Source organism: Zootoca vivipara, chromosome 9, assembly GCF_965207765.1.
Source record: "Zootoca vivipara chromosome 9, rZooViv2.hap1.1, whole genome shotgun sequence".
Lineage (NCBI taxonomy): Eukaryota > Metazoa > Chordata > Lepidosauria > Squamata > Lacertidae > Zootoca > Zootoca vivipara.
Genome location: NC_142592.1, coordinates 35,720,524 through 35,730,503, shown reverse-complemented (window position 1 = coordinate 35,730,503; position 9,980 = coordinate 35,720,524).

Here is a 9,980-nt window from a genome sequence, read left to right as displayed (position 1 = left end):
CGATTGGGCCGCATCCGGCCCGGGGGCCGTAGTTTGGGGACCCCTGGTTTAGAAGATACTTTCCTTAAAACAGCAGTGCCTACAGTGGTCAGTTCTCCTGCTTAAATTAGAATTGTCCTGTCCTGGCTGTGACCATTTCCAATAGGCTGAGATTATATGGCAGACAGAAGGAATGTAGCAATTAGTCAGGGTCAGAGCAGATAGATGGCTTGGACTTACTGAAGCAACTGACCCTCCCAAAGCTCTGAGTGTGACAGTTTGCTCCCCCTCATGCTGCGACAAACTCCTCTCCCTCCCTGCTTCCCAGAACCAGAACTGGGCTGAAATGGATGGAGCAGTGACAGGCTGCACATAGGCTTAGTCCCTGATTGCTTGGGGAAAGCTCTGGAGAGGAGAGACTTAAATGGCTGCAGGGAGTTTGGGACTTTTTCTTGGCAACTGATTCATGGTGTAAAACTACCAGAGATGAGCTGGTCATTAGGCCTGATACTCAGCCAAGTCTTTGAAGGTTGTGCTTTTGCTAATAATGTGTTAAGTCCAACTTTGAATGGTGTGATTTATTACAGACTCGCTCTTTGACTGTATTTTAGGCATTTCCTTTTTTTATTTGTATTACTGTATATGCAATGCTCTATGGCTATAAGCAATAAATCTTCTATTGAATAAATGAATAACATTCATTTGAGAGCAATGCGATTTGTGCTTAAAGGTGCATTCTTACATGTATTCCAATGTGTACTCAGATGATCACCCCAATGCCTAGACAGCCAGTGCTTCCCATTCTGCTGCTCTACTTTTATTGCTACAGTGCAGTCAGGGCCGGCCCTACAGCCAGGCTGGGTGGCGCAGGGTGCCACGGCACCAGCCCGCCAGGGAGGGCGCCGCACAGCTGCGCCCGCCCGGCCGCTCCGCTGCGCAGCAGCGCCCTCGGCAGCAGCACTGCACGCTAAGCCCGCCCGCCGCGCAGCAGCACCTTCGGCAGCCACGCTGAGCCTCGTTGCCCGCCCGCCTGCCGCGCTGGAAAACAGGGCAGCGGGGGGCGGCAGAGTGATCTGTCGCACCAGGGCGCCAGAGGTGCTTAAGACGGCCCTGAGTACAGTGCAACAAAATTTTATGCAGGAGCAAAGGCAGTGGCCTGGTTGTCAAGACCATTGAGACTAGAGGGTGAGTCTATATAGTTATTTGCTCACAGGACCAGCATTTATTCTTTGTGGCCCTTTCATTACTCCCTTTAAAATGGTCAAAATAGGGGCTTGTTTTCAAGGGCAGATATTTGTTAATATTCAATTGAGATATCACAAGTGTTGCTATCTATTTGTTGTGAGACAGGGATGTCTAATCCATGGCCCACAATCTACACCTGGTTCCCAAGAGTTGTAGTCTACTAAGACCTGCCTCCCACAATTGGCCATGTACCTTTTTTTTTTACGGCTTCTTTGGCTCCTCTGTTTCGATGCCATGATGACCAATGCTTTTTTTGTGGTCCTCTAAGCCATTCCTGGTACATTTTAAAACAATACTTTAATGTATATGTTAATACATATTAACTGATTGATCCCATAATCACCCAACTATAAAAAGCATGGGAACCCTAACAGTTTTCTTTAGAAAAGAAAAAAAATCACCACACTCGTTTACATTTTGGCGACCTGCACTTTGGCATGCAGTCGCTGGGGGGTTGACCATGAGTCAATGCAGCCTTCGCCCCAAAAGGTTTATTACCTCAGCTGTAAGAGTTGTGCTTCTTAATACAGGGTGCAGGTTAAAGTCAAAGTCACACTTGCACGCATATGTGCAGTAGAAATGATAGGAGACACATGCATCTATCTTTAGACCTCTCCTTTTCCTATCCATGTGGTTTCTGTCAACAACTGTTGATCTTTTTTTACTAGCAAGTAAGTCGGCAAAACTCGGAAATTTAGCCAACCTCTGTTTTTTTAAAAAACTATGCAAATAATATCAGGTTCTTAGACTGTTGATAATTTACTTGCATTGGTATCACCATTTTAAAGAGTACTACTGCCATCATGTGTTGAGATATTATAAATAAAGCTTGTCAAATCCTCATATTTGTATTTTGTGTGTGTATTTAAAGTTGGGTGCTCTTTAACAACGGACTTGATAAGTTATCTAGTAATTCTGGCTGAAGTTTCTATGTATCAGGATTACAGAACTCCCATGCTTTTTAGCTTCCCTAAAGTGTCTGGAGAATAAAGCAAAGCAAGGTGGAAATTAAGCCTGTGTCTGAATATGTGACAGCTCCTGTACTGATAGAGAATGAAAGGAGATAATTCATTATCTTTTCAAATGGTCATTCTTCTCAGTCACACTGATAAGAATCAATGAAGGAACATATTAGAAGCAGAGTATTTGTTTTATTTAATGGCCAAGTTTCTGAAGCTGAACTTTCGGCGTAGTTTGGAATGGTACTTTGGTTTCTTTCCAAGCAGTGCAATAGAATGCAGTGTTTTGCTTTTTTCCCCTCATAGGAGTGAATAGCAGCCTTTTATCTGAGAAAGCAAAAGGGTGCAGCATTCAAATGTTTATGGGGTGAAATTTGCCACCTGGCCTTGATGACATAGGGAAATTAATAACTAATAATAATATTTATATGCTTCCCATCTGACTAGGTTGCCCCAGTCACTCTTGGAGGCTCCCAACAAAGTATTAAAACCACAATAAAACACCAACCATTAAAATCTTCCCTGAACAGGGCTGCCTGCAGATGTCTATGAAAAGCCTTCTGGATCAGACCAATGGCCCGTCTATGCCAATGGCATCTTGATCTCATGGTGGCTGACGTGATGCCTGTGGAAAGCCTGCATGCAGAATTAGAGCATTGCTGCACTCTCCCATACGGTGGTTTCCAATAATTGGTATTCAGAAGCATATCTGCCTCTGACTGTGGAGGCAGAACATAACTATCGAGGGAAGTATCCATTGATAACCCTCTCCACCATGACTGAAGGAGCAGGTTTAGCCCCATTAGCTGAGCCCTAGATTAAACCCTAGTTACTTTATTGCATACAGATCAGTAGACTATTGATAGGCTTGGTTACCATAAACACAAAAACTTGAATCCTGAGCTCCATGAGCAAACATTCTGCTTATGATGGGGCTTTTCAACACATACACCCCATCGCACTGCAGCCCCTCCATCCCCCCTGGAAGCTAATCCTGAGGATTGGGAAACACGTTAGAAAGCCATGGGATGGTGTACAAGGCACAAGGGGCTGCGGAGCTATGGGGGAGTCAGGGGGAAAGAACCTGGGATGAACAGAAGTGTTTCTGATCATATTGTGGCAACTTTGGATCCCATTAAATTATTTTTCAAATCAAATCAGAGACCTTTATTGGCAACACAATCTAAAACATTTCAGGTCACTGGGATAATTAAAAGGACAAGGTTGAAGCTGTCGAGGGTCATAAAGGTCGTGTGCACTTAGATTTTCTGCTTCGCCCTGTCTGTTACCCGAAAGGATGGTTCATTGGGAACCCTTTCAGGTAAAATTGTGGCTAAAAAGGAAGCTACTAAAGCAGTGATATCTTTGTCCTGATCTGCCAGGAGAAACCTCATTTGACTTCTTCTCGGAGTTATAGGCCGGAGGTCCAACATTTTGCTCAGCATCAGTTGCCGAGGTCTACTGTGTAGAGAGCAATCTAAGAGAATGTGGTCCATTGAATCAAGTACTTCTTGGTTGCAGGCACACAAACGGGCTTGATATGGGGTATGTGAGAATCTACCTTTGGTCATTGCAGAGGGGAAGGCATTTAATCTCACGCATGAAGGCTCTTCAATGGGAAGGAAGTACAGTGGTACCTCTGGATGCAAACGGGATCCGTTCCGGAGCCCTGTTCGCAACCTGAGCAGTGCGCAACCTGAAGCGCCGAATCTGCGTATGCTTGTCGCATGATTCAGCGCTTCTGCGCATGCGTGTGACGTCATTCGGCACTTCTGCACATGCACGAATCGCTGAACCCGGAAGTAACCTGTTCCAGTACTTCCAGGTTCGGCGCGTTCGTATCCCGTGGTGTACGCAACCCACAGCGAACGTAACCAGAGGTATGTCTGTAGTAGATCCTTTAGATATTTGGGCCCAGGTTCCATATGCATAGCTGCCAAGTTATCCCTTTTTTAAAGGGATTTTCCCTTATGCCAAATAGGCTTCCTCGCGAGAAAAGGGAAAACTTGGCAGCTATGCATATGATGTTGTAATACCTAAGGCCTCTGGCGAATAGGATCTCAGAGTATGAGGAAACAAGCACTGTCTTTCATAGTCGTAGAGCCGCTGCTTGAATATTTGGGATATGTAATTTTCGTCACATGCTTCAAGGCTCTCGAGAGCAATGCCCAAACTACGGATTTTATCTTGAATTGCTCTATACCATCCAGGTCTTCAAGCACAGAGGTTAAGGAGGAGTTAGATGTTGTTCTAAAGTGGACTTTCAGCCATGCCTTGATTGCAGTGAGCCATGCATTGGTTTCCATCAGTTGTTGACCGGTTTTAACACATAGGGTTAAGGAACTTATGCATTTAGGGGCACCATGGATCTTACGAAGAAAAGTCGCTTGAATTTGTTCAACTTCGCTATTAAAAGCTTGTATCCAAGTTGGAATGCTGCACAATAACTGAGCAAGGAAAATATTTGATATTCTGCTCCAGACCGAACTACACATTACACACAGACATTTGAAATTGAATCCAAACCAGCTTTCTTAAAAATAACAACAAACCACCACCACCACAACAATAACTGGAAGGGAGGAACAGGAGGGGCCCAGGGGCCCTTATACTGCCTGCTAGGTCTCTGCTACAAACTGCCCTGAAGCCTTTCTCCATGCATAGTTCAAAGCACATTTGTAGTAAAGACGACAGAAAACCAGCTGGAGCAGATCTACTTGTAGCTGAGTAGCAATCTTTTGGGTATTAGCTTCTTCTGCCTTCAACATTTTGATAAACTGGAAGAAAGGCATATTCTGTAAGGCGTGCTCTATCAACTAAAAGTTAAAATTTAACTATAACCAAATACATAAATTTATAAGAAACAGAGTTTCCAGCTATAAAATCCATACGAGCATTAAGATATTTAGCAGTTTGTGGGCCCAGACATTCTGCACAAAACAGAATGTTAAGTGTTACTGTATCAGTAGTTTGGGTAAATACAAACATGTTGCCTGTTACCCAAGCTTCATTTGTAGGAACTGTCCCAAAATCTGATATATATATGGCAGACATAGAAAATTAAATATGGGGTCATGGGCAGTTTATTCACATCATCCCTGTGTAATTTGGACAGGGAAATCATGAGATGGACTTGTTTTTTAGCCTTCTGTTCTGAAAAGTAGAACTGATTCATTACTTAATCTTTGGTAACAGCTTACGTTAAAGTCATAAAGATGTCATATGGCATAGGTCAGTCTTTATTGATTACTGTTACACTGGATTGGGGTATCTGAAAATATTATTTGCCTTAAGCTATGTCTGGCTAAAAGATGCACGCCAACATGGCTACCATGACAGTTGTGTGGAGTCAGTTGCCCTGGAGCCCAAAGAAGACAAGAGTCTTTGATTCTACAGAGCTGCTCTCAAAAGAACACCTATCACAGCCCCACCCTGTTAAAAGCTGGCGGAATCTCCAGTTACAGCCCCACCCATTGCTTTATGATTGGTTCCCTGTTGCCTAGGGTGATGACGATGCTTTATTCAATCTATACAAGGCTCCCAAGAGGAAAGGAAGTTACCACCCCTAGTGGTATGACACCTATGGCCCACTGAATCTGGGTCAAAGCAGCATCTCACACCGGGGTCTCATTGTATTACGAGCAGTGGCACCAAAGCCACAAAGAAAGAGGGAGCAACAGAAAACGACCAGGAAAAAAAAGTACTGGAAAATCAGGAGTGTGTGCCCAGCTGGTTAAGGGCAGAAGGCACAAACCACACAACACAGAACTAACAGCACAAGCAGTGGCTGCTGTGGAAGGAGAAACTCCTGGGGAGGAAAAAACAAAAGTTGGAAAGGTATTTTTTTGGAAGAGACTTCCCAATTATCTCCTGAAATGTGGAGACAGGGACGGCGGTGTTATCAGCAGCTGTCTCTGCAACTAGGATATACCAAACAATGGCCCAACATGGGAAGAAGGGACCAAAATGGTGAAAGAAGTGATCCAGGAGTGTCTCACAGTAGCCATCATGATACCAAAGTGCAGAAGCCCAAAGCTTGTCACTTTTCTGAACGGAAGAACAGTACGTTCTCTGGGAATGGTAGACCATGGAAGAAAAGGGGAGGCTATTGGAAGAAGAAAAGATCACATAAGAAGGAGGAAACAAAGCATTGGTGTGCAGGTCACCAGTGGAAATCCAGATGTTGTAGGATCGGGAGAAGTCACCGCCGTGGTCGGAAGCGGAAGAGCCGGCGTTTGTTAGCATTTATGCATGCAGCTGTAAAGGGGAGACTGCGCCCCATGAATCTGTGTGGGTGGAGGGCACCAGGAATGCGTGCCCCCAGGAACACAACACAGTTTATCATGCATCAGGTGTACCAAGACATGCGCCAGGAGGAGAAAAGGGCAGCAGCGGAAAAAGCAGCTGCTGCAGACAGAAGAGAAGAAGAGAAATCAGAACAACAGCAATCCACAGGAGAGTATGATTGTGACATGGTATTTCCAAGTGCCAGTTGCATGGCTACCATTTCGGCGATGAGCCCACAGATAAATATTTTCATGGGAGATGAGGAAGTTGGAGAAGATGAGAGTAGTCAGAAAAGCCAAATATATGAAGATATAGGTCTGGAATCTCACCTGAGTATTTCCTGTGAGCCATAAAAATACAATGACTGGACTATGCCTCGCTAGTTCAGAATAGATCTTGATCTCCAGATTCTTAAATAAACGTATATTCTGCTCTCTCACCTCTGTTCCGTCTTTATCTGGTATGGTTCACATGCTTGCAGAGATATGCAAAAGGTAAAGATACTATTCTTAAAACTCTGTGTCCTCAAAGTCAAAATTGAGTCAGGAAATCACTTAAGCTTAAATCCTGATGAATATAAACTGGCCCTAACGAAAGTTAATTATTCAAAAGTCTCATTGAACATGAAGTGGGAGTTAAGTGTAGCCAAATTTAATTAAATTGGGGCTATTGAGTTTGATTTTGAGAAAGCTTCACATGTTGTAGAAGTGTTCAGTGGGTCTCTCCCAATGTATAAGATTGCCTCTTTTAAACCTGCCCTCAGTGACAAGTTCCAAAATGTTGGTGCCACTACCAAGAAGGCCCTGGTCCACGTTGCCACTCACTGTATTTCACATTAAATGGGTAGGTCAAACATCTGAGGAAGGTCTTCATGTGCATGAAGGTTCACATGGGAGACAAATCCAATGTCTCCCATACAAATCCAGCCCTCATTCCAACTTGTAAATGTGGTATCCAGTACAGGTGTGTGCCTGCGTCTTAGTCCCTATACCACAGTAAGCGCATAGGGGGAAGAGCACACACACGGGCTGGGTGGGTATCAGCAAGGATCCTAATGGGCCTTGATCAGGAAGGTAAAGAAAGTAGCCAGTTGGACTGGTTTAACCTTCATCTTTAACCTTCATCCAGGAGTCACAGGATATTGGAGGCCTGAATGCATGGTACCAGCTGGTTTCTCCACCTTACCTTGGAAGTCAAGGTTCTCAATATGATCTCTGTGGACTCACTAGGTCCCTGCCTGCATTGCACCCTTGCTTTGGACAGAGCCTCTGCATAGCCAGTGAGCAACCTTCACTCCTGGGCTGTCTTGGTGTCTTGCCAAAGGGGTGGCAAACATCCCACTGCTAGATCACTAGGTTCCACCTGGCCTGTAGTGGCAATTGTGTGATTCAACTTCTCTGGGTCCATATGAGAGATGACAGGGTTGTTCTCCCCAAAGGAAAGAAGCAAGATGTCTACTACTATTGATAATAAAATACGTCAAATGTATTCCAACTTCTTACTGTACAAACCCCATCAATCCAGGCCGAATCCATAAATTCAGTGTGCTCGTTCTGTCTCATTCTTTCCCCTGTCAGACTGATCACTAAATATTTATTTCATGGTTGGGTTGGAGAGTTTAATTCTGGAACCTGTGAGGCCAATAAATTGTAAAAAAAGAAAGAAAAGAGAATAGATCAGTGTAGAAGAGTGATATCTTTTGTATTCAGTAATGCTTCCACAAATAGAAAATCGATTCCTATTTCCTGTTTTTCATTATAGAGAAAGGATTATGGCAATCCTCAGGGTACTTACTCTAAAGCAGTCTTATTGATTGCATTCAAAAGCTCTAGTTCAGGTGTCTACCATTACAATGGAAAAGACATTCAGGGGAGTGCTTAGGATGAGAATCTGACTTGGCATTGAGCTGAAACGATATGTTCTGTGGGGTACATTTTTCAGGGGATTAAAATGTCTGTGAGATGTGCTGAATGTTCCCAGCACCATTACTTTCATAGGACCCCTGCAAAAGTGGGAAGAATAGCTTCAGGAGGGGAATTTAAATAATTGGGTGGAATGGGCAGGTCTTACCATTGTTAAAATAAAAAATAGCCTCACCACTGCTCCATATCAGATCCCCCTATTTTTTCAAAGAGGGCAGAGTATGATAACTTGACCATTTTGAAAGGACTAGTAATAGTCTTGATACAGTAATGATTAGAAAGGTGTTTGGTAAATTTTGAAATATTCCTCCAGTTTGCATGGCACTTTTGGCTGTAATCCTCTTTCCGAGCCATCTATGCCAGGAGCAATTGCTACAAATGGTGGTAACAAATTCTGTATGCTAATCATACATTGTGTGAAGAAGCAATGTCTTTTCTCTGTCCTGAATTGACTGACAATCATTTTAATTGAATGACCCTGAGCTCTTATGAAAGAGGGAGAGAGAGGAAATCTCTCAACACAATTTCTCTTTTAAATAAGCTTCAATCATGGCTCCTCCTTAGCCCAGAGGCTTTAGCTTTTTCTTGTCAGTTGCCCATTTCCAGCCCCTTTTAAAGGTTTATAATATCCTTACTGGGATTTTCAGTGAAATACCAATCAAAAGTCCAAACTCCACTTCCTGATTAGCCACCACCAGATCAGGCCCATCATCGTATATGTGGCTGGGGGTTTGTGCCATAACTTCATGCTTACATTGGGTATAATTTGCCATTTTTAGCTCCTGGGCAGCTTTGGACCCTTAAACTATTGGTGAATCTTTGGGGAAGTTGGAAGGGTTATAGCAGGCATCCTCAAACTGCGGCCCTCCAGATGTTTTGGCCTACAACTCCCATGATCCCTAGCTAACAGGACCAGTGGTCAGGGAAGATGGGAATTGTAGTCCAAAACATCTGGAGGGCCGAAGTTTGGGGATGCCTGGGTTATAGGATGGAGGTGTGTGCTCAGGGCCAGCTCCACCATTAGGCGGAGATGATGACCTCAGGCGGCAGATACTGGGGGGACCAGTCCCCTAGCGTTCCTAAGCCTCCTTCCACTCCTAGTACAAATATATATATATATATATATATATATATATATATATATATATATATATATGTGTGTGTGTGTGTGTGTGTGTGTGTGTGTGTGTGTGTGTGTGTGGTGTGTGTGTGGAGTGGTGCTCCTGCTGGCTGCATTAATCTCCACCACTCACTTGCAGGAGGTCACAAAACTACATTTTAAAAAGTAAAAGACCTGAGAAAATGCCATTGTTTGCAGCCAGCAGTAAGTGTCCCTCAAACTGTTCTAAAACAATCTCTCGTTCTGAAAGATAAATGAAATGTCTCCTGCTTGTTGCCCATGAGTGGTGTAGCAAATTCAGAGAGGTTATTTCATCCCCCTTTCAGACTTCCAGTAAGGAAACTGGTTTTAATGATAGATTGTGTCATTTTATTGGGAGGTCAGCAATTTCACTTCACGTCTTTCAAGAACTTTTATATCATATGGACCCAAGGAATTGTTGACTGCCAATTTGTCAATCAGCATAGA